General features: G+C 42.8%; 1 protein-coding gene across 1 annotated transcript in view; it reads left to right on the top strand.

Annotated features, from left to right (window-relative positions):
- Positions 1-6,104: 6,104 nt before the first annotated feature.
- LOC124775196 (monocarboxylate transporter 12-like) overlaps positions 6,105-24,679 on the top strand; it is a 592,169-nt gene continuing 573,594 nt past the window's right edge. Inside the window, exon 1 of the mRNA XM_047250035.1 lies at positions 6,105-6,195. The gene's annotated coding sequence lies outside the window, so the exon portion shown is untranslated. The remainder of the gene's footprint in view (positions 6,196-24,679) is intronic.

Raw genomic sequence — 24,679 nt, forward strand, 5'->3', positions numbered from 1 at the left:
CGAATACAGAGGAAATGATCTGCATCAGAACAGGTATCAAATGATGTGCATCAGACTAGGTATCAATCTAGCTTACCATGGCTCTTAGCTGCGTTTTCTGGAATAATAACACACCTTTTGTGTCCCCTGCTTTTTGTCTCACACCGAACAACCTTCTAGACCCTACATCCAAAAGTGACCACCTAACTGAAAATACATCCCCTGTGACACAACAAAACATGTTAAATAAATATGATAAAATGCTTGATGTTTTTCTTATGTACATGACGTGGCTGCCGCTAAGTACCTTGAAGCCCCTATGTTTTCTCCAAGGCAGCGTATCCCCAATCCTTTAAAGGAAAGATGACTCAGCCATAAGTGAATACCAAAAGTGGCGTCGGCGCCGCAAGTGATAATCATGCTTATTGTTATTATACGAGTGAATAGAGGATGGGGTCGTTTTTCACGAGATACAATGTATCGCTGAATCAATGGGACAGAGGAATTTTCTTATGCGAGTGTTGCTCAAACGCTGTGATTAGAACGATGTTTATAACTCATCCGCGGGGATCTTACACCTCACGCCGCGACACGTTCATTGACGTCCCGTCGCCATCATGAATCACTCCGTAATAGCAGCCTGTCGTCCTGCGTCTGCATTAAAATTCCAATCAGAGTCGCTCTGCCCCTGGCTGTCTGAAAAACCATCAGGCTGTTTGCGGATGTGCTGTTGTGAGTAGAGAAGTCGCGACGTATAACGCTCTTATCGATATTACCTGTAATGGTCTTATCTAAGTTGTTTGTCTCCTTTCACTTAATGTGACTTCGTGTAATCAAGCTCTTTGACGTAACATCGATGTAAATATTTTATTCGTTATTTGAGATAATTTATATAATTGTAATTAATCGATGGATATAATTTCAAAAGTAATGCACCGTAATACTTAACTTGTAATAGTGGTTCATGCATAGGGACAGTAGGTTCGTAATCAGGTAAAACTTGAAAGGAAGTCCCTCTGAAACGGAACTGGCTAGGAGGGAATAGAAAAGTGGATCTGGCGGTCGAACTGCAGGGCTTCTGCTTGGCGTGGGTTAGCGTCTGGCTAGCGGGCAAAGGGTGCGCATCTTGTGAACTCAAAGAGGCGAGAAGAACTGCAAGATTATATAATATAGCCTCGGATGGGGAAGTTATTCTGCTTATCATTCACAGCATACTTTGGTTAGCTCAGCACTACGAAAATCCAACGTTAAGAAGTGAATTTTCAGAGCTTGTTACAAAGGAAGACGGCATGGATGCATTTTCTGCCTTTTATGAATAGCACAGGAGATCGACACTGCAACCACCTTCATCTAAAATTATCAGCTGAGTAGTGTATAACTGCACAGACCACTTATGTGGTTTCGTTTTCAGTATTATGTTTGTGTTCTGTGAACTTTGTGTTGAGCTACAGTATTTTATCCTTAGTCGTTTACCTAGACAGGGTCCTATCGCAAGTGCTATGATAAATCTGAGTAACCAGTTTAACTGGACGGAAAAGCAGTTATATTCCTTAACAAAAATTAATAAACTTTGTGGTGTTGCAAAGTATATAATTATTTATTGAGCATAAGTTTTGAAATCCTACACGTAGTTTTCATAAATGAACAATTAAAGTTTCATGAAAATACAATTACTAAGAGAAAATTTGAAATATTCAATTCAAAGATTCTTCTGATTGAAATAATAGTGTTCACAATTTCACGTGTTGCGTAGTTATCAGTGTTTCCCCTAATATATATATATACAACACAGAAACAGATGGATGACAAAATTAAAACAACCCGGGTAAACTGATGGAAATAGAAAATGATGCCTCGTGAGACACCAATCCGATATTTACCGGAATTCTTAGAGCTGTTAATCACAAGAACGTAATTAGTTACGAAACCTCGATTTTATTCAGAAACGATATCCGTCTCTTACATCAGTGGAAGGTATAATCCCCACAGGCAAGAACACGCACTTCTATCCGTTGTGGCATGAAACAGCCTCCGAATGTGATCTTGAGGAATTTATTGTCCTGCCTCAAACACGCGCTGTAACAATTCCTGAATTTTTCTGGCAGCAGGCTGGTATGAAAATATACGTCATCTCTCATTCCATACATTCTCCATCTGTAACAAATTGCGGTGTCGGTCTGGACATTCTGGGGTCCATACATTCCTTAAGCGTTTGTTGTGTCATCTGCTGTATGGGGTTTGCATTGTCCTAGTGGAATATGCCATTTGTTGTCCTGATCTTTAAGGGTATGACAAAAGAGGTTATCACCCTTGCCACATACTAGTAAGAGTGAAGTCATTCAGCCTCCCTTCCATATTTACCAAATCAGTCCTGTTCTCCATATCGAACAGCTCCTCACACTGTGAATGCTGGAGTGGGAAGGGTGGGGTCTCGACAATTGTTGTTTCCTATGATCTTTTGCCAGTTTGGCAATCTAGTGCCTAGGAAAGAAACTGAACATGACAGAATGTCACTCAGTGTCCAATTGACTCCAGTACCATGCCGTGCAAGACTCTGTTGTCTGTCGTATGGTGTTGGTTGTAAACGACACATAGCAACTAGAGATCTCAACCCCGATACGCAACGGTTCGTTGTGACTTTCTATAAGGTCAGCCCGTATTTCAGCTGTCATCTGTCAGAGCCAGTAGAACAGTGCAACAATAATTTCGTGGTGTCGTTCTTATGGAAGGACCTGTGTCTACTGCTCTTGCCATACTATTGTCCTGAGTGCATCTCACCACTCTTTCAACAGTCATTGCCCTACAGTCTGTGCAGTCCGTCGCTATGATCCCACCACGTCGGTAATGTCAATGTTCTGATAATTCTCCAAGTCCGAAGGGGAGCGATGATCGACAGTATTCATCCTCTGGGAATGTTATGTTGCGGTTTCCAAATGAACCATTCATCATCAGTAGGCAAGCCTTGTACTGACAAGAACCTTGCATAAGGAGTGATTATCCTACACTTTTTACAACAGTCTTCCAACGCAGGGGTAACTTTTCGATTGCATGTCTGTAGAAATCATTTGGCTTTGAGGCGATGAACACACCGAGCCATGATCGAAGCACAGTTTCATCCGGAAAGAAAGTTCCTTGAAAACTGTTCGATAGAGAGAGCAAAAAGAGAAAATTTGAGAGCGTAAAATCAGGTGAATAAGGTGCTTGTAGAATGACTTCCCAGCTCAGCTCCATTGTTGTGTTTGTTGTGAGTCTAGCAGAATGCCTGCGAAAGTTATGGGGGAGTAGCTTCACATCACACAGTCTTCTAGTCGTTGTTCTGGGCTTGTGTCTGCAAGGCGTCTCAGTTGTTGTCAATAAATTTCGGCGGTGATGATTAGACCTCGGAGAAGCAATTCGTAGAACATCACGCCGTCACTCTTCCACCAGCTGTAGGGGATCCACACAGGTCTTTGTACTGGGAGCTGCTGGTTAGTTTAGGCTCAACCGTTACTTTCTTTACCTTATGTTAAAATAAAGACATCATTTCTCGCCACCACGAGTGGAATCGCAGGAATTGTTCACGACCCAACTGACGTCGAGCAAGCAGAGCTGCACATGTGACCACCCGCTGATTTTTGTGATTTTAGTTTAGAGCATACGCCCGATTTTCAAACCTTCCCGGTTCGATTCCCGGCGGGGTCAGGGATTTTCTCTGCCTCGTGATGGCTGGGTGTTGTGTGCTGTCCTTAGGTTAGTTAGGTTTAAGTAGTTCTAAGTTCTAGGGGACTTATGACCACAGCAGTTGAGTCCCATAATGCTCAGAGCCATTTGAACCATTTGAACCATTCAAACCTTCCCTATTGCGTGCTGGTGTCGTACGATGGTTGGATGATCATAGTTCATTACATCTGGCAGGTCTTGAGTACACTGACATGGATCATTGTGGGTTAATGTGTTTAAATGCACTTCATCAAACCCCGAAGGTCTTTCTCAGCGTGGAGGGTCAATATTGTCAAAACGATCCTCCTTAAGACGAGAAATCCATTTTGTTGCCATATTCCGTCCAGCGCTATTATCTCCATACATGACGCAAATGTTTCTGGCTGCCTCCGCTGTTGCCACCCCTCTATTGAACTCATACAGAGGAATATATCGGAAATGTACCGATTTATCTACCTGGTACTCCAATCATTAACTGCAAACGACAAAACGATCATATGTAAACTCAAATATCAACAGGAAGCTGCAGATGAAAAATGACCACAGATAAATAAACCCATAGCAACTTAATGCCGGGTGATCAAAAAGTTAAATAAACTTAAATAAACCACGGAATAATGTAGATAGAGAGGTAAAAATTGACACATATGCTTGGAATGACATGGGATTTTATTAGAACCAAGAAAAAAAAAAGTTCACAAAATGTCCGACGGATGGCGCCGGACAGCAAAACGTCAGTGACTGCGCATGACAATCGTGTATAAAAGGCGCTGTAATGAGAGAGAGAATCAGATGCGCCAGCAGTCGCAGCATGTTGACGTTACCTGAAGAGGCGCTTTTAGTGAAGTTGTATTATCAGAATGGGGAATCTGCTAGTTCAGCGTTACGATCCTATCGCCATAGGAAGGGGATTCGAACGGGTAAGGGTCCGCTGAAAAGTGCAGCTGTCGCGAGAATGATTTCGAAGTTCGAAGCCACGGGTTGTTTAGACGATAGACACCGTAGTGGCCGACCGAGCACAAGGCGTATTGCTGGTGAGACAGTTCAGGAAGGAATGGAGACTGTAGCGGGTTCGTCTATGCACGGGGAAGTCAGCGTTCGTGCAGTCGCACGTCGCACCGGCATTCCATACACTACTGTTTGGATGGCACTTAGGCGTACCCTCCGATGCTATCCGTACAAAATCTATCGGTATCATGAACCGTTACCTGGCGATTTAGTGAAGCGGAGGGCATTTGCGGTGTGGGCGCTTCAAAAGATGGCGGAAGATGACGATTGGTTGAGTAACGTGTTGTGGACCGTCGAAGCACATTTCACGCTCCGAGGGTCTGTCAACGCCCACAACTGCAGAATTTGGGCTACCGAAAATCCTATAACTGTCGTGGAAACTCCACTGCACGACGAGAAAGTCACGGTATGGGTTGGATTTACCACATCTACCGTTATCGGGCCTGTTTTCTTCGAGAAAATGCGTGATTCTGGTTTTATAACAGCTACCGTGACGGGTGAGAGGTATGCCGATATGTTACAGAATTGCATCATCCCCAGCCTGGCTGATAAACAGCTGCTGGAACGTACGATGTTTATACAGGATGGCGCACCACCCCATATTGCTACACGAGTGGAAGATCTCTTGCGCGCGTCGTTTGGTGATGATCGTGTGCTCAGCCGCCACTTTCGTCACGCTTGGCCTCCCAGGTCCCCAGACATCAGTCCGTGCGATTATTGGCTTTGGGTTACGTGCAGTCGCAAGTGTTTCGTGATCGACCGACATATTTAGGGATGCTGAAAGACAACATCCGACGCCAATGCCTCACCATAACTCCGGACATGCTATACAATGCTGTTCGCAACATTATTCCTCGACTACAGCTATCGTTGAGGAATGATGGTGGACATATTTAGCATTTCCTGTAAAGAACATCATCTTTGCTTTGTCTTACTTTGTTATGCTAGTATTGCTATTCTGATCAGATGAAGCGCCATCTGTCGGACATTTTTTGAACTTTTGTATTTTTTTGGTTCTAATAAAACCCCATGTTATTACAAGCATGTGTGTAAATTTTTACCTCTCTATCTACATTATTCCGTGGTTTATTAAGTTTTCAAATTTATACTGACTTTTTGATCACCCGGTATATTCCAACTGGTTACGTAACACAGAATACTATGTAGACAGAGAGACAGTGACTAATTGCAGATGCGGCGACAGCTGACCGCTGTGCATCGGCGTGTTGCAGGCGCGATGACGGGTCCCGCGTCGTGAGGGCCCCCTCGTCGGCGCCGCCATGCTGGTGGGGGCGGCTGAGGGCCCGTCGCCCCCGGACTCGCCGGACTCGCTGGCGGAGCGCGGCTGCCCCTGGCCGCCCCCGCCGCCGCCCCCGCCGCCCCCAGCGATGGCGCACCAGCCGCGGGTGCGCGCCGTCTGCAGCGGCAGCCTGCGCAGCCGGCTCGCCTCCAGCCACAGCCAGGCCACCATTACCAGTCACACTCACTCTGCCGGCAGCTTCCGCAAAGGTCAGTGCCTCGACACGTGCTGCTGTCACCAACTGACTACTGAAACTTCTTATAGAAGGAGTTATTCCGTGATAGTGTCTCTACACATGCGTAGTCCACAATATACTGTACGAGAGACCCTCATAACGTTTTCATTATAACCTCGAGAAAAAACTGTAACCTTGAAACTTGGCGATAGCGTGAGCCCTTCTCTACATATTCCCCCATCAAAGCGACATATTTTTCCAAACGATCGACGATTTGGCGGACTTCTTCACAAAGAAGTCTGCATTTCGGGTGTTCGCGTAATAACTTGCACCGCGAGTACCACCTTTGCATTCCTAAATACCTGCCACGACGTGGTTTCTTCATCCGATGAATAAGGAAGAAGTTAGCGTATGCCATACAGTGCATTGTTGAAAACTTGGGTCCATGGTTTTGTGGGGTCTGAGCCACATGTGAAGCCTACCATCTGCTCTTACCAACTGAAATCGGGACTCATCTAACCAGCCACGCTGGCCACTGTGGCCGAGTGGTTGTAGGCGCTTCAGTCAGGAACCGCACTGTTGCTACTTCAGTCAGGAACCGCGCTGCTGCTACGGTCGGTCGCAGGTTCGAATTCTGCCTCGAGCATGGATGTGTGTGATGTCCTTAGGTTAGTTAGGTTTAAGTAGTTCTAAGTCTAGGGGACTGATGACCTCAGATGTTGAGTCCCATAGTGCTTAGAGCCATTTGAATTTGACTAGCCACGGTTTTCCGGTCGTCTAGGGTCCAACCGATACAGTCACGAGCTCAGGAGAGGCGACGCCGTGTTGTTAGCAAGGCACTTGCGTCGATCGTATGCTGCCATAGCCCATTAGCGCCAAATTTCGTCGCACTGTCCTAATGGATATGTTCATTGTATGTCCCACATTGATTTATTCAGTTATTTAACACAGTATTCCTTGTCTGTTAGCACTGACAATCTACGCACACGCCGCTGCTCTCGTTCGTTAACCGAAGGCCATCGGCCACTGCGTTGTCCATGGTGAATACCAAAGTATACTCGGCACATTCATGATACTGCTGATCTCGAAAAATTGAATTTCCTAGTGATTTCAGAAATCATAACACTTTATTATGCATTAAATCAACCACTGTTATAATTAATCGGAATGGAGCTCAATTTTTCGTAGAGGACCACTCACATGAAGGAAAATATAAAATGTTTGTTGTTATTTTGTCGATGTGCCGTACCCGTAATTTTTACAAGACTCTGTTTCAAAATTATGTGCAATAATACACAATTATTTTTTTCTGTAAATTTTATTAATTCTAAGAGGAGTGTTTTCTTAGTAACTATTCGCTCATGTGTGGAAAAAACTATTTACAAAAGACAAAACTTAATTTTAATAGTTGCTGGTTCTAGTATAATGTAGAACTTCATGCTGTAACATATCGTCTATCATATGTGCTAAAAGTAGTCAGCGTGTGTCATGGACTTGAGTGGTGCAGTCTTTGTCTACATGCGAAGTTTTCATTCTTTGTCCTGTGGACGGAATGTGCGCCAAGTAAAAAAAAAAAAAATGGTTCAAATGGCTCTGAGCACTATGGGACTTAACTTCTAAGGTCATCAGTCCCCTAGAACTTAGAACTACTTAAACCTAACCAACCTAAGGACAGCACACACATCCATGCCCGAGGCAGGATTCGAACCTGCGACCGTAGCGGTCGCGCGATTCCAGACTGTAGCGCCTTTAACAGCTTGGCCACCCCGGCCGGCTCGCCAAGTAAAACTTTTTGTGTTGGAAACTGTTATTTGTAATGAAAATGCATTCGGAATGTTTTACGGACTTGTTCATTGAGTACAGTGATCAGTAGACTCTCTTTAGCGAGCTGCAGAAAGCTAATGCATAAATTTCATTGTTTTATCCTGCCTGGATGAAAAAAAGGATGAATATGTGAAAAGTGTCTTCAATAATGGTCGACAAACCTGGATCTTTACATTATCTCCTACAGAAGAAGTAGTTTGTAGCCACGAATACATTCATGGGGAAGATGAGAAATACAATTTTTGATTATTCCACCATTCAGTTTAGAATTGTTTTTTAACATTTCTGTTTATCGTACTGTTCAACTACGCATTTACATAGCTATATGACTAGTCGAAAATAACACAATTAATTATCAACAAATGATTTTTCAATGGACATAAGGAGCAGCATTCTAGAACCCTACGCTCTCAATAATTTGTTGAATGTATTCCAACCTATGGCTTCCCATACAGTGTTGACTCAATACAGATCCTTCTAGCACTATGCAAGATACTCTCTGGTGTCTTATAAAATTTCCAGTCACCTTGCCCCTTCTCCTTGTGAGTATTTTCCACACGCCTGACAGAACCCAGAAGGGAACTAAATGAAACTTCACAGGTGTTCAACACTGTTTCTGTGAATACTAAATCGAATGAAAATTACAAAGAAGTTGGAATTATGAGCCCACTTTTTCAGTACTTATTCATGCACTGAACTTTTGGGATGGGTGTCATAAGGCGTGCACACTACCCGGATTTCAGAACACTTATTCAATAATCGGGTGTTACTTAACTGCGTACAGCAAAACCGTACTAGTCATGCAGAAAAATTAAAGACTTTAAACGTTTTGTAGTACGCTGAAGGTGGGTTAGTGTCCCGAATCCCGGGTAATGTACATGCCTTTATCGAAATACAGGAAATTTATAATTACAACTGCAGTGAATTCTTGTTCTCGGAACAGTCCACATGTACTTACTGTAAGTGGCTGCTGTAACAAATATTTGTTTTTGTACTAGTGCACTGAGCTAGAAATACCGTGTAGATTTCAGTTTGTTTGCTCTACAGTATTTGAACAGAGATTCAAATTAAATGAAAAAAAATTATTGCACCTTAAAATACTAATTCTGGCATAAAATTTGTTTTCGTGGCTAAAGATTAAAACTATTTCATTTTTCTTTTCCTGAAAGTTCTGAATTTTTTAAAAATACTTTAAGAGTCCAGGTAGTAAGTTAGTATAAAAGATTCATAAAAGACTTACAAAATTTAATTTCACTCCGACCTACAAAATAACGTGAGTTGTAAGTTCTCAGCTTATCTTCCTTTTTTCTCGGTGCGATTATTTCAGAGTCCGCCGTTAGCGTTTAAATGTATCTAGACGTGGCGCTGTGCAGCAGAGCTGCGCTCTGAGGGCAAATATTGTAGCAGTCGCTCTGTTTCACATCAGAGTTCACAGATCTTGCTCCGCTTCGCATTATCTGTATGGGAAAAAAGAAAATGCTTTAGAATGTCGGAAGTCGCATCCAAATTCTATGGAAATTAATTTGGAAATTGTAAAAGCGGGTCTGTTTTACTTCTGAAGAAGACGCATTGCAATTTTTTGAAAACAGGGCAAGGGGTGAATAAACTTTTAATTCTGCAACTGCTCTGTTATTTTCCAGTTCTACCAAGCGAAAGGCAATACTTTTAACCCCAATTGGGAGTCATCCCTTATCAATTGCAATTGCTTCGGGTATTATCTACGTATACAATTAAGTAAAACGCAGTTTATCTCAATCAAGAGATATCAACCGAAAAATTTAATTTCATCCATGACCCAATCTCTATTCACCTACGATTTCGTAATTACTCTGACCAAAACTGTACCGGTATAGCGTGACCCGCATCTCTCCTTCACAGTTAGTCTTTTTGTTTATGATGGCCAGTGAGTGTACATGTTTCCAAGCACGTGATCTGATGTCATATGTGCTGTGCCTTCGCCCGGCCCATCTGATTGAGCACTTCTGCCTGTAACGAACAAATTTTCTTTATGTTGGTGCTAGGGCTGAACAGTGGCTGAACCAGACTCAAGGTGTAAGAGACTAATTCACAAGTACCTACTTTCTTTCTACCTCTATGTTCTAAGACGACAAATCCTTTTGTTTTAGAATGTCCAAAGGGATTCGCGACTGAGGTTATCGAAGGCAGTTCTCCGCAGGAAAATGTGATATACGGTGTATTCTATCATTTCCTTTCTTGATAATAAATCCATTTGTTACTTATTCGTGCCCGGACCGAACAAAGGACTAGATGTTTCTCCATTAGTGTGTTCAGTCATACTTATAATCAGTCGCTTAACAACAACTGTTCCAAATGAGTGTCATTCCATAAAATGCACAGTTGTCTCTAATGAAAAGTGTATACTGTGGATCTTTACAGTTGCAAGTATTATTTTGATCACTTGTCAGTGACATCGCGGTCTCAGCTGATACTTTTGCCACACGCACTTCTAGTCAAAATTACCTCCATAGTGAGAGTTCCCTACATTCCGGATCGCACCACCTCTCCCGATTCTTTCTGGTAAACATTGCGCTATGTTGCTCTCCCTGGAGCAGTCCTTGCATCAGCAGCTGCTTGTTGCTGTTACAGACTGTGGCCAACCACTGCGACACAGGTTCTGAACACGAAGTAACCCATCAGTTTTATCATTTTGAGTTTGTTGTTGTTGTGGTCTTCAGTCCAGAGACTGGTTTGATGCAGCTCTCAATGCTACTCTATCCTATCCAAAGTTCTTCATCTCCCAGTACCTACTGCAACCTAAATCCTTCTGAATCTGTTTAGTGTATTCATCTCTAGGTCTCTGTCTGCGATTTTTACCCTCCACGCTGCCCTCAGATGCTAAAGTGGTGATCCCTTGATGCCTCGGAATATCCCCTACCAACTTATCCCTTCTTCTAGTCAAGTTGTGCCACGAATTTCTCTTCTCTCCAATTCTGTTGAATACCTCCTCATTAGTTATGTGATCTACCCATATAATCCTCAGCATTCTTCTGTAGCACCACATATCGAAAGTTTCTATTCTCTTCTTGTCTAAACTATTTATCGTCCATGTTTCACTTCCATACATGACTACACTCCACACAAATTCTTTCAGAAACAATTTCCTGAGACTTAAATCAAAACTCGATGTTAACAAATTTCTTCAGAAACGCTTTCCTTGCCAGTCTACATTTTATATCCTCTCTACTTCGACCATCATCAGTTATTTTGCTCCCCAAATAGCAAAACTCGTTTACTACTTTAAGCGTCACATTTCCTAATCTAATTCCCGCAGCATCACCCGATTTAATTCGACTACATCCATTATCCTTGTTTTGCTTTTGTTGATGTTCATCTTATATCCTCCTTTCAAGACTGCTCTTCCAGTTCCTTTGCTGTCTGTGACAGAATTACAATGTCATCGGCGAACCTCAAAGTTTTTATTTCTTCTGCATGTATTTTAATTTCTACTCCGAATTTTTCTTTTGTTTCCTTTACTGCTTGCTCAATATACAGATTGAATAACATCTGGGATAGGCTGCAAACCTGTCTCACTCCCTTCCAACCACTGCTTCCCTTTCATGTCCCTCGACTCTTATAACTGCCATCTGCTTTCTGTACAATTTGTAAATAGCCATTCACTCCCTGTATTTTACCGATGCCACCTTCAGAAATTGAAAGAGAGTATCTCCGTCAATATTGTCAAAAGCTTTCTCTAAGTCTACAAATGCTAGAAACGTAGGTTTGCCTTTCCTTAATCTATCTTCTAAGGTAAGTCGTAGGGTCAATATTGCCTCATGTGTTCCAATATTTCTACGGAATCCAAACTGATCTTCCCCGAGGTCGACCTCTACCAGTTTTTCCATTCGTCTGTAAAGAATTCGTGTTAGTATTTTGCAGCCGTGAGTTATTAAACTGATAGTTCGATAATTTTAACATCTATCAACACTTGCTTTCCTTGGGATTGGAATCATTATATTCTTCTTGAAGTCTGAGGGTATTCCGTCTGTCTCATCCATCTTGCCCACCAGATGGTAGAGTTTTGTTAGGCCTGGCTGTCAGTAGTTCTAATGGTATGTTGTCTACTCCCAGGGCCTTGTTTCGACTCAGGTCTTTCAGTGCTCTGTCAAGCTCTTCACGCAGTATCATATCTCCTATTTCCTCTTCATCTACATTCTCTTCCATTTCTATAATATTGTTCTCAATAACATCGCCCTTGTATAGTCCCTCTATATACTACTTCCACATTTCTGCTTTCCGTTCTTTGCTTAGAACTGGGTTTCCATCTGATCTCTTGATATTCATGCAAGTGGTTCTCTTTTCTCCAAAGGTCTCTTTTTCTGTAGGCGGTATCTATCCTACCCCTAGTGATATGCGCCTCTACATCCTTACATTTGTCCTCTAGCCATCCCTGCTTAGCCATTTTGCACTTCCTGTCGATCTCATTTTTGAGACGTTTGTATTCCTTTTTGCCTGCTTTATTTACTGCATTTTTATATTTTCTCCTTTCATCAATTAAATTCAATATCTCTTCTGTTACCCAAGGATTTATATTAGCCCTCGTCTTTTTACCTGCTTGATCCTCTGCTAACTTCACTATTTCGTCTCTCAAAGGTATCCGTTCTTCTTCTACTGCATTTCTTTCTCCCATTCTTGTCAATCGTTCCCTAATGTTCTCCCTAAAGCTCTCTACAACCTCTGGTTCTTTCAGTTTATCCAGGTCCCATCTCGTTAAATTCCCACCTTTTTGCAGTTTCTTCAGTTTTAATCTACAGTTCATAACCAACAGATTGTGGTAAGAGTCGACATCTGCCCCTGGAAATGTCTTACAATTTAAAACCTGGTTCCTGAATCCCTGTCTTACCATTATATAATCTATCTGATACCTTCTAGTATCTCCAGGCTTCTTCCATGTGTACAACCTTCTTTCATGATTCTTGAACGAAGTGTTAGCTATGCAAAATTCTACCACGTGGCTTCCTCTTTCATTTCTTCCTCCCAATCCATATTCACCTGCTAAGTTTCCTTCTCACCCTACATTTCATCAAGCTCTTCGTCATCTGCGGAGCTAATTGGCATATAAACTTGTACTACTGTGGTAGTCGTGGGCTTCGTATCTATCTTGGCCACAATAATGCGTGCACTAAGATGTTCGTAGTAGCTTACCCGCATTCCTATTATCTATTCATTATTAAACCTACTCCTGCTTTACCCCTATTTGATTTTGTCTTTATAATCCTGTTTTCAAGTGTCCAGAAGTCTTGTTCCTCCCGCCACCAAACTTCACTAATTCCCGCTATATCTAACTTTAACCTATCCATTTCCATTTTTAAATTTTCTAACCTACCTGCCCGATTAAGGGACCTGACATTCCAGGCTCCGATCCGTTGCCAGTTTTCTTTCTCCTGATAACAATGTCCTCCTGAGTAGTCCCCTCCCGGAGATCCGAATGGGGGACTATTTACCTCCAGAATATTTTACCCAAGAGGAGGCCATCATCATTTAACCATACAGTAAAGCTGCATGCCCTCGGGAAAAATTTGGGCTTTAGTTTCCACCTACTTTTATCCGTTTGCAGTACCAGCACAGCAAGGCCGTTTTGGTTAGTGTCACAAGGCCAGATCAGTCATTCATCCAGACTGTTGCCCCTGCAACTACTGAAAAGGCTGCTGCCCCTCTTCAGGAAGCACACGTTTGTCTTGCCTCTCAACAGATACCCCTCCATTGTGGTTGCACCTACGGTATGGCTATCTGTGTCGCTGAGGCACGCAAGCCTCCCCACCAACGGCAAGGTTCATGGGGAGTGTTAAGGTCGGTAAACAACGGACAGATGGTTTTCAGCATCTCTGATCCCCGTCTTCTCACGAAGTAACGTAGAGCTGACAAGTGCACATAGAGATGCTCTTCGGTTTACACAATGTAGAGGGTATGGGTATGCCCTGGTGGAAGACAGTGAGCTGGTGTGAGTTAAAAGCTGTTCAGTGAAAGTAGAATCCCTTGGCATGAAATGTAATGTGGGTAGAGAAGTGTACAAATTCTCCTCCCAGTTGCCTGCCCCTATCTCCACTGCAACCATTAAAGCAACTCAACCTGCCCTAACGAAAACGCAAAAGTACGTGTGTACTGAAGTACAGTGGCTAAAGCAGACAAATTTGGGTTTCCGCTGTAGAAGTCCGCAAACAGGTCGTTTCGCCCGCTCATATTCACTGTAGCCCACCGTGCTCTGGCATGGCTTGCCCGAGTACGAACGCTCGAAGCGGGCAGGCTGTGGCCGAACTAGGCGGCATGGACAGAGCAAGCCAGAGGCCGCAAGGTCTGACGCGCTCGCTGCTCCGCTCTTGTGACCGTTTTAGTAGCATCTCTGTGTGTCTGTAGGTTGGTGTCGCTCCTGACGAAATCCCACCAGCTACTGGACTTACACTCATTTCACTTTATTATTCTGCAGACGTATATTCCCGAATGGTAGTGGTTGAAGCGACACCGTTATGTTCCATAAGAGGAAATGGTGTGCTTTATGCAAAAACGAAAATTTGGATACATTTTGGAGTTTCACAGGAAGACTATGTAACTATCAACTTGTGTTGGTCTCCTAATGAAGAATGATGTTTCTGTTTTTTGTAACACCATCCGTTTTATTGATTCAAATGTACGTATGTGAACATGAACACGTAACAAATTAGAAACCTAACAGAACAAAATTGTCACCAAATTATTCCCTGTTGGCGCCTTTACAATGAATCGATCCATTTCGTATCAAGTTTGCTTCTCCCCTCACAAAATACGCTGAAATTTCTTTCACTATAGACATTTGAGGCTGGAACACAGAACATTCTTCTCGCTGAATTTGATAGTTTGGAAAAGAGCTTACTTTTACGCTTTCACCTCTAAAACAGATATTTGTCTTAGGGAGAGTGAGTCACTCAAAAACCAAGGATTTAATTTTTTTGGCTGCCGAGAGCGGTAGACATTCCCTCAACAGTCACAACAAAAATATTTACAGATATAACAAAAACAGAGTAAGCTATCACTGCGACGTTATAATTTTGTTTCACCTTAGCAGAAACTGATATTTCATCACTCATTTGACCCACAGCATTTAACGTCTTATCTCTATCAGAAGCAGACATCACTTCCATAATCGGAAGGGCGGTCACAGAATTGTTACTATTCTGTGCAACGTCGGAATTTCGACATTCTCATCTGCAAGACGGAGACAGCGATGTTTCAGCACTCGTAGTTTATGTAGTTTACAGACGACAAAATGGTTCAAATGGCTCTGAGCACTATGGGACTTAACATCTATGGTCATCAGTCCCCTAGAACTACTTAAACCTAACTAACCTAAGGACAGCACACAACACCCAGCCATCACGAGGCAGAGAAAATCCCTGACCCCGCCGGGAATCGAACCCGGGAACCCGGGCGTGGGAAGCGAGAACGCTACCGCACGACCACGAGATGCGGGTGACAGACGACAATACGACCGCTGTACTATACTCCAAAATACCTATGACACTGAAACCGTCGTTTTGTAATTAAGCGCAATTTTCATCTGCTGAACACGCAGCGTGTCTACAGTAATTTCTATGTCTTCGGGCCCTGTATTACAATGATTTTTCAGTTTGTGTAGCCATAAAGAAACAAACTGAATTGTTTGGATACTTCCCGCCTTCCAACATTCCTATTGCATCTTTGAAAGGGTCTAAAATGTCACGAGGTCTTTTGCAGTGTTGTTGTCGTAAACAGTAAGTTTTTCAGAGATTCCTCTCTCCCAAAGCAGTTCAATGATTTTGTCGTACTGCCTTTCTACACGGTGTAGCATTCTAAAGTCTCCGTTCGTTATTTCAAGCTTGTCTGCACCGAATTCATGCCACTAGTTCTCTTCATGAAACGAATACTATCTTTACTGCTAAGTCGTGGAATAAATCACTCCAAGCCCCTTTATCAAATAAACTTCATCCAACACGTGTTTCAGGACTGTGTTCAAAACATGTGTAGTGCATGCATAATTCTGAAAGGATTGCAATGCCCTTCCTACATTAGTGTCATCGTCAGTGGCAAATGAAATATTGGGGAATAACTCCTAACAAGTTGAATAACGTTTCCTCGATTTAGCTCTTAATAAATTCCCCATATTTTTTCTACTCAGGAAAGTGAGTTGCCACCAATACCATATTTCGCAGTGCCTAATCTTCATAAGCATAATGTGCAGTGCTAGATAGGCGACACATTTTCCGACATCTTTAGGTCCCTATATCCGCTGTACATCCACACGGATTCACGCCTATGACCTGCACAATGCTGGACGTCATACTAGCTCGTACTAAGTCGTCTTGCCTTTCAGTGTTTCGTGCTACCATCATAGGATGAAGCAAAATGCTGGAATCGTCTACGCGTCCCAAGTCTAAACCTACATTTACAAGCTCATATAAAGTGCGAAATGCTTCACCTAATGTTAATGTAAATGGTCGAAGGTGTCTGGCATACATTTCTACGCACCTTTACGATTACTGTAGCTTTCACTGAAATTACTAATGCCTCTGAAAATGCGCTCTGTCCTGTTCTGCAGATATATGCCTTCAGATGTAAGTTCTTATCAGTCGGTAACGAAAATTCTCCCAAACATTGACACAACCACCGCCTTTCCCACTCAGGAAATATTATTTCGAATCATGTTTCGCTTTCACGCGCTCCTTCGCGTTAATGCTCCATAGTCCTACAGCGGACGACTGAGTGGCGCTTGGGGACGTTTAGTAGACGGCTGGGCAATTCGAGCGTCAAGGAAGTGGAGTGCGGTTGTCCCCTCAGTCCAAAGCGGCTGTATTGACACCTGATGAAATTACGTGGAAATAAGTGCTATACGAGCGAGCATAAAAGTGATATGCTGACTTCTTGGGGCCATCGAGATAAACGAACTTGTGACGTCACACTAATCGGCTAGTCCGCCACACTTCGTGAACTCTCGGCTTCGTGCAACACCCGCCCACTAAAGGTCTTAACTTTGTCATGCGCTATCGAAAACTTGTATGCATTTAAACATGCAGTCCATAATTATTAAATTTGAAATAGTTACCTGCACCCCGCAGTAGACGGCTGCTGGCACTCTTAAGACCTGCAATCTCACGTGCTGCGACGTAAGCGCCACGGCCTGTCTCTCTCGTGGGCCTCGCAGACCTCTATTCCGCAAGCCTGGCAAGCTTCACGGCAGTCGTTCAGTCTGCTGAAGCTGATAACAGGTTCCGCTATGAATTCAACGCGACGATCCCAGGTATATGTTTGCGTAGTTAGTTTCAAAATGGTTCAAATGGCTCTGAGCACTATGGGACTTAACTTCTTAGGTCATCAGTCCCCTAGAACTTAGAACTACTTAAACCTAAGTAACCTAAGGACATCACACACATCCATGCCCGAGGCAGGATTCGAACCTGCGACCGTCGCGGTCGCGCGGTTCCAGACTGTAGCGCCTAGAACCGCCCGGCCACCTAGTTAGTTTCACTGAGGCTCAGTTATCATAACGGTGGCAGTATCAAAATGAACAAACCAGATTCAAAGCAGATGGAGGGGAAATGAAGAATTGAGGAATATATACCAGTCACGAAACATAGTACAAGTTCAGCAGGGCAAAACTTGTCGTGTGTTTATGAGGCGTCTTCAAATAAACCGTTAGATCTTTCGCAACGCAAATTCTGTAAAAAGTTACTAAACATTTATTCGGGAACCCCGAGCATGTTACGACATATTTGAAAATTTGAGCAGCAGTTTCCTCATTCCATAATATTTTGAATGAGCGTAAACACTTAGTACTGACAAGTGTATGGAAATGTATGCTAAGGACGTGGGCCATTTGGCTGTACACAGGCTTTTTAAATTTAGGGAAAACATTGATTGAAATAGGAAAAAAATATGGTTCAGTGGACATTAAAAATCAACTTGTGGTGGGATGCAACGTAGGGCGAATAAAGCTTAGTATGAAAGAAAAGCTTCTTCTTTCAGACCTGCACTTTTTAGATTAACGTAATTTGAAAAATGCACTTCGTGTTTGCTAAAATGCATTTGGGGACTTTAGAATGAATTCAGCGAGCCCACAATACAAATCCTGGAAAATGTAATTAAGATTGGTATAGCATGGATCATATTTTACTGGGAAACAGTAAGGTTAGGGAAAGTAGATTTTCAAAACCTTATTTCCCCCACAGAAAAACATGTATCAGAGGTGAACTGATGACGGTTCGAACTGAGAACAGTCAGTGCTAGCCGAAGGAGGGTGAAGGTGCAGAGAAAACCGGTCATACCGAAATAAATAAATAATTAAGGCCGAAATACGCAGAAAAGGATAAAAAGGAGAAATAAATGGTTCAAATGGCTCTGAGCACTACGGGACTTAACTTATAAGGTCATCAGTCCCCTAGAACTTAGAACTACTTAAACCTAACTAACCTAAGTACATCACACACATCCATGCCCGAGGCAGGATTCGAACCTGCGACCGTAGCGGTCGCGCAGTTCAAGACTGTAGCGCCTAGAACCGCTCGGCCACCTCGGCTGGCGGAGAAATAAAATCGACCATTTCTGGCCTAACGGTGGCCCAAAATGAATATACAAAGTGTTTCACAATTCATTTTACACACTTCTAAAGTGTGTAGATGGGACTTAGGAGATCAAGTGTTACACAGGAACCCATGTCCGGAAACGTCATCCAACGTCGCTATAGAACGTCGAAGTTACAGGCGCTGGCGTCCGTAAATGTGTGTTTATACAGAATGACTCCATCATGATGTTGCAAACCTTCTAGGGTGATGGAGAAGGGTAGACTTATCAATTTGAGGCAGGAGCCCCTGTACAAAAACAAACCAGGCGAAGGTTATAAGTGAAAACCGTTCTGATACCTCTGACAGTGGAATACATTTACCAGTGCTGTTGTTGCTAAGACTGTAAGATAGTCAACTTTCAGAGGTGGTACTATGGACAAAAACAAGGAAAAAAGTCTGGTAAACATGAGCTCTAAAATGGATACTTTATGAGCTATGAGCACTTGTTCAATAGAGGTGACGTGTTACACACTAGCTAAGATGAACAAATTCTCGTAGTGCCTCAGGTATGCATTTTGGGGCCGTGATTACAAAATATTTTGTTTTGTTTTGGTGCATACTACCACCTCTGAAATCTGAATACCCTACATTCTTAGCAACAACAGTACCGATACATGAATTCCACTGTCAGAGTCCCAGCACATTTGCGCTTGTAACTTTCGACTCTTTCACTTGCGAATTAGGGACCCTTACCTCATTGTGATACATTTATCTGTCCCCATCGTTCTTGAAAGTTTGTAACATCATCAGAGAATCACCCTGCGTATAAATCGCCTACGCCTATGGGTTTGACGCCATGTAGCGTCGTTGGATGACGCTTTCTGATATGGGTTCGTAATATAAAACTTGATCTACTAAGTCCCGTCTACAACCTCTAGAAATATGTAACATGAATTGTGGAGCACCCTGTATAATTGATTGTTGTCTTGTGATACTCAGGTATTTCATTAAATTTCGAACCCTACACATAACACCATAATGAAAGCGTACGGGAAGAGCTGCTACGCAGCGTACCACAGTGGAAAGACGGGCAGGAAAGCAAGACTATTTCATCCCGACTGGGTTGGGCATAGCCAGGCTTTTGATGCTGGTAAAGCAGCCTGACCGTTCTGCTGATAGTGCGGCAGGTTGCCTGCCGCGCTAACAGGCAGCATGGACAGATTAAAAGGGGAATGTTCATACCTCCAGGTGGGCATCGACCTACAGACCTCGGCAGCGAAACGTTGCCGTGAAGACGCCTGCAGCTGCTACGCCCAGCCCAACCCAGGCGCGGCGCGACCTTGTGCGGTAAACATTCTCGGCCGTGCTACGTCAGGAGCTGATGCGGCCGACTAGCTCTGCTGGCAGCCTGTGCCAACCGTGGCGAGTGACGGCAGCGTAGAAGTCCGGGGACCGAACCCCGGTCCGTCGCCTGGCTGGCGGTGTCTTCCGTTGATAGAGGACCGTAGCACGGCGGCTGGGAGGGCCTCAGTTCGACCTACTGCCCATCATTGCTGCTGGTGAACCCTCTGGCAGGCCACAGTGTCGGGAGGAACTGACCGGCAGGGGGACTGTGGCGCCCAGCAGGTGCCACGGCGCAATGCTGCGCCAGCGTGTTGCGGCAAGTGCCCCTGTTAAGGCACCGAGCCCACTTGCCTTGTCCCGGGATGTTACAGTAGACACACTGGGCAGACTGTCCAAGAGGAAAGCAGTGATTATCTTCTAAGGAAACCGTTGTATTGTATTTCAGCCTCGGCTCATACAAATGATTTCATTACCGCTTTCGACTTCTTAGCAAGTCATCATCAATTGATATTCATCACTGAGAAGATTTCTAGCACGCACCACATGTTTTGATACATACAAAGAGCTTACAAACATACGAGTATCAAAGATGCTATGATATATCGTAACATTTGACAAGATGTCCTATATTTGGAAAGGATCATATATTCATTTACGCAACTGTAATGCCTTTTACACTAGTACAGAGACATTGATTTTTTGAATTGATATTGTTAAATTAACTATAAAGTTTTTTTTATATATACATATATTAGTACGCCTATCTGCAGATCAAGTAGCAAATTTATGTTACTATAATTCTCATTAAATAATATACTATTTTACCTATACAGGACTATATATGTAAATATTTTAAAAAATTTTATAATTAATTTAACAATGAGGTTCAAATGGCTCTGAGCACTATGGGACTCAACATCTTAGGTCATAAGTCCCCTAGAACTTAGAACTACTTAAACCTAACTAACCTAAGGACATCACACACACCCATGCCCGAGGCAGGATTCGAACCTGCGACCGTAGCAGTCCCGCGGTTCCGGACTGCAGCACCAGAACCGCACGGCCACCGCGGCCGGCAAGTAATTTAACAATATCAACTCAAAAATTTACTCTCTCTGTATTAGTGTAAAAGGCATTACAGTTGCGTAAATGAATATATGATCCTTTCCAAACATAGGACATCATTGTCAAATCTTACGATATATCATAGCATCTTTGAAACTCATATGTTTGTAAGCTAAGCTCTTTGTATATATCAAAACATGTGGTGCGTGCTAGAAATCTTCTGTGACGAATCTAAAGTGTTCAGTGAGAACAATTTACGTGTGCGACAATAAGAATGCAATGGGAATGTATTCACATCTGTTGGACGAATGTTATGAAAACAAACACTCCAAACCGACGTTTCACATAAGTCACATGCAACGAAAATCTGTAACGCAACCATCTGTGTGTGGCGTGTGTATAATTATGTATTATTTATATTTTAGGACAATTAATCTGTAAAAAACACGCCGCATCTCATAAAGAAAGCGTTTAAACCGTCTGAGGGTGAATCACAACGATTCGAAACCGGTAACGGTACCCTTTGAATAAAGGAACTGAAAGTAAACTTGTGGCTGGTTGCTGTCCTAACACCATCAACTTTGTTTTAAGATTTGTCACATACACCATTTATGCCTCAGACACCAAGACTGTAGGTTTATTCTGCAGCAGCAATACACAATTTCCAGTTGTAGATACATCGATGCAGTCAGTACACCTCCCCATTTTGTTACTGAAACATATACCATGGGACCAATGTCAACCGACGATATTGGACAGTTTCGGTGGTTGTTCTGCTTCCAGTTGTACTGTTCGAAACTTTCTGTAATTTAATTTCCTTTTACCATTTATTCTGTAAACTGTGCAAACAGGTAGCAATCCTATCTGGTGATCGACATTGCCCAATAATCCCTCGAATATATCCCGATCCCTGAGAAATGTGTACCCTCGTTAAGCAGAAACGTGGACATCTCCAAATTAATTTGCCGTATCACAAAGTGACTGATTAGCCTCTGTCTTTTACTCTACCTATGTTTCGGTATACCTCTTGTTGCGCTGTCCGACATACTGCACCAATTTCGTTCTGTTTAAGTGAATCCTCTCACCCAACATCGACAGCTCATGAAGTTCCGTTTGTCAAGCAAATGCCTCGCCTCGTAGGCACCACGTCTAGGTGATCAGAACTAGCGTTTCTTCTTACTGCAGTAATGTTGAAAAGTCTTTATCAGGTAAATCGTATCCCACAGGATGAAATAAGATATGTTGAATCAAACCATTTTTTGTGTGACAAGTTGAATATATTGATTAACTCTCCGTAGGCCTTGCAGAAATGCCTACTTTCAAAACTGGAGCAGAATACGTTGTATGTTTGCATATAGTTTGGGTCGTAGTGATAAATCTGGTTTTGCACTTAGTAATGACAGAAACCGCCGTGTGAAACGTCCAATCGATTTTGAACTAATTCCACTTCAACAAATTTCTGGACAGGCGCGGGCAAATTCGGGAATAACTTGAGATGTGCAAGCAAACATTTACAAGGGCTATTTGTAAATAAACCCTCGATTGGCTATAAAAGTAAACAAATGGTTGTAGCTTCATGACGATTATGTGGTTAAGTCACGTTTCTCCAGTTCGTTCTCTGTTTCGTTCCTCATTGTGTCTCCCACCATTCGCGAGGTGCGTTCTATCATCCACTTCCTGCAAGCAGCAGGCACTGCCACCAAGATTCGTCGCCGATTGTGTCATGTGTGTGGGGACGCGGTTACGAGTGATGGTGTTGTGAGGGAGTGGTGAGGAAAATTTACGACTGGAAACTGGCACGTGCCAGATAAAAGTAGTCGAGGGAGAGATTCAGATGAGACTGATGAAGCTAAACAAGGTACCGAAACTGTACGGTCGAGAAGAATCGTAAATGTGGTGGGGACTTGGGTGCAATACATGAATTCTGAAACTCAGGAACAGTTCAAACAGTGGTGCACACTCATTTTCTCAATAATCTGAAAAAAATCAAGTAGACGCTGTGAAACAGCGATATCACTGTTAGAAATCTGTTGGATCCATAGAAAGTTTGACAATGTATTTTATGAGAGTAACGTGGGTGAATACTGAGCGCCATCTTCGAAAGTATTTGAACGATGAGAACTTTGTGTAATCTTCAGAAGTGTAAAAACATCTGAATTTTGTGTAAATTCACTCGAAGTTCAAACGAAACCGAATGTCCACAGTTTTGTGCTTGTTCAAAAGTGTGCGATTATTTATCAAAAATATATAAAGATATTGATAATACTAGTGTAAATTGACACTAGTTATCTGCTTTACACGATAAAAAGCACTTGTCAATGAGCTTAGTTCTGTGTCCTTACTACACTCGGGGTGATGCACAGTGGAGTCCCCAAATTAAATATTTCCACATACAAATTATCTGTATGATTTATTTTCGCTTGCATACACCCACGCACCCAACCACCCAAATCCCCGTCATCCGCCCTCTCACCCACTCACCAACACACACACACACACACACACACACACACACACACACACACACACACACACACAACGTCATGTGTCACAATATCATTTACATGTCTCGAATTTCGATTAAAAGCGATGACTGTCCACTCTTATATATGTTGAGTCAATGTTTCCTATGCATCTAAATTGCTCTGTAACAATGCGACACACATGAGGCTTTTTTTTAAAGAAAGAAGAAAACGTGCTATGCGGGCAGGTGATATTTCATTTTAGGCCTAAGCGCTGCTGTGTCCACAAACGTACCTGACCATGCCTGTGACTGTACAAAACAAATATTGCGTAAAATACTATGCTGAGCAGGCAAGCACTGATAGGCAACACAAACGTAGGCTGCTGTTGTAGCCTACAGTCGGAAAACTGCTTTGATGCAGCTCATGGGCTACTCTATCCTGTACAAGCCTCTTCATCTCCGAATAATTACTGCAACATACATCTACCTGAATCTGCGTGCTACATTCATCTCTTGCTCTCGGCGATTCTTACCCACCACACTTCCCTCCACTATTAAATTAGCGATCCCATGATGTCTCAGAATGTGTCCTTTCAACCGATCCCTTCTTTGGGCCGAGTTGTGGAGCAAATTTCTTGTCTTCCCACTCCTATGCAGTACTTCTTTATTAGTTACGTAACCTATCCATCTACTGTTCAGCAGTCTTCTGTAGCACCACATTTCGAATGCTTCCATTCTCTTTTCATCTAGACTGTTTATCGTCGATGTTTCACTTCCATACATGGCTACACTCCAGATAAAAACCATCAGAAAAAACTTCCTAATATTGAAATCTGTATTTGATGTTAACAAATTTCTCTTCTTCAGGAATGCTTTTCTGCCGTTGCCGGTCTACATTTTATATCCTTTCTACTTTGACCATCATCGGCTACTTTGCTGCCCGAATATCAAAACTCATCAACTACTTTAGTTATCTCGTTTCCTAATCTCATCCGTAGCATCACTTGATTGAATTCAACTACATTCAATTATCCTTGTTTTGCTGTTGTTGATGTTCATCTTATATACCCCTCTCAAGAAACTGTCCGTTCCGTTCAACTGCTCTTCAAGGTCCTTTGCTGTCTCAGTAAAGTTCAAAGTCTTTTTTTCTTTTCCCTGAACTCTAATTTCTGTTCCAAACTTTTCTTCGGTTTCCTTTACTGTTTGGTCAGCGTACACACTGAATAACATCGGGGATAGGCTACAACACTATCTCACTCCCTTATCAATCACTGCCCTCGATTCTTATAATTACT

Source organism: Schistocerca piceifrons, chromosome 2 (genome assembly GCF_021461385.2).
Source record: "Schistocerca piceifrons isolate TAMUIC-IGC-003096 chromosome 2, iqSchPice1.1, whole genome shotgun sequence".
Taxonomy (NCBI): domain Eukaryota; kingdom Metazoa; phylum Arthropoda; class Insecta; order Orthoptera; family Acrididae; genus Schistocerca; species Schistocerca piceifrons.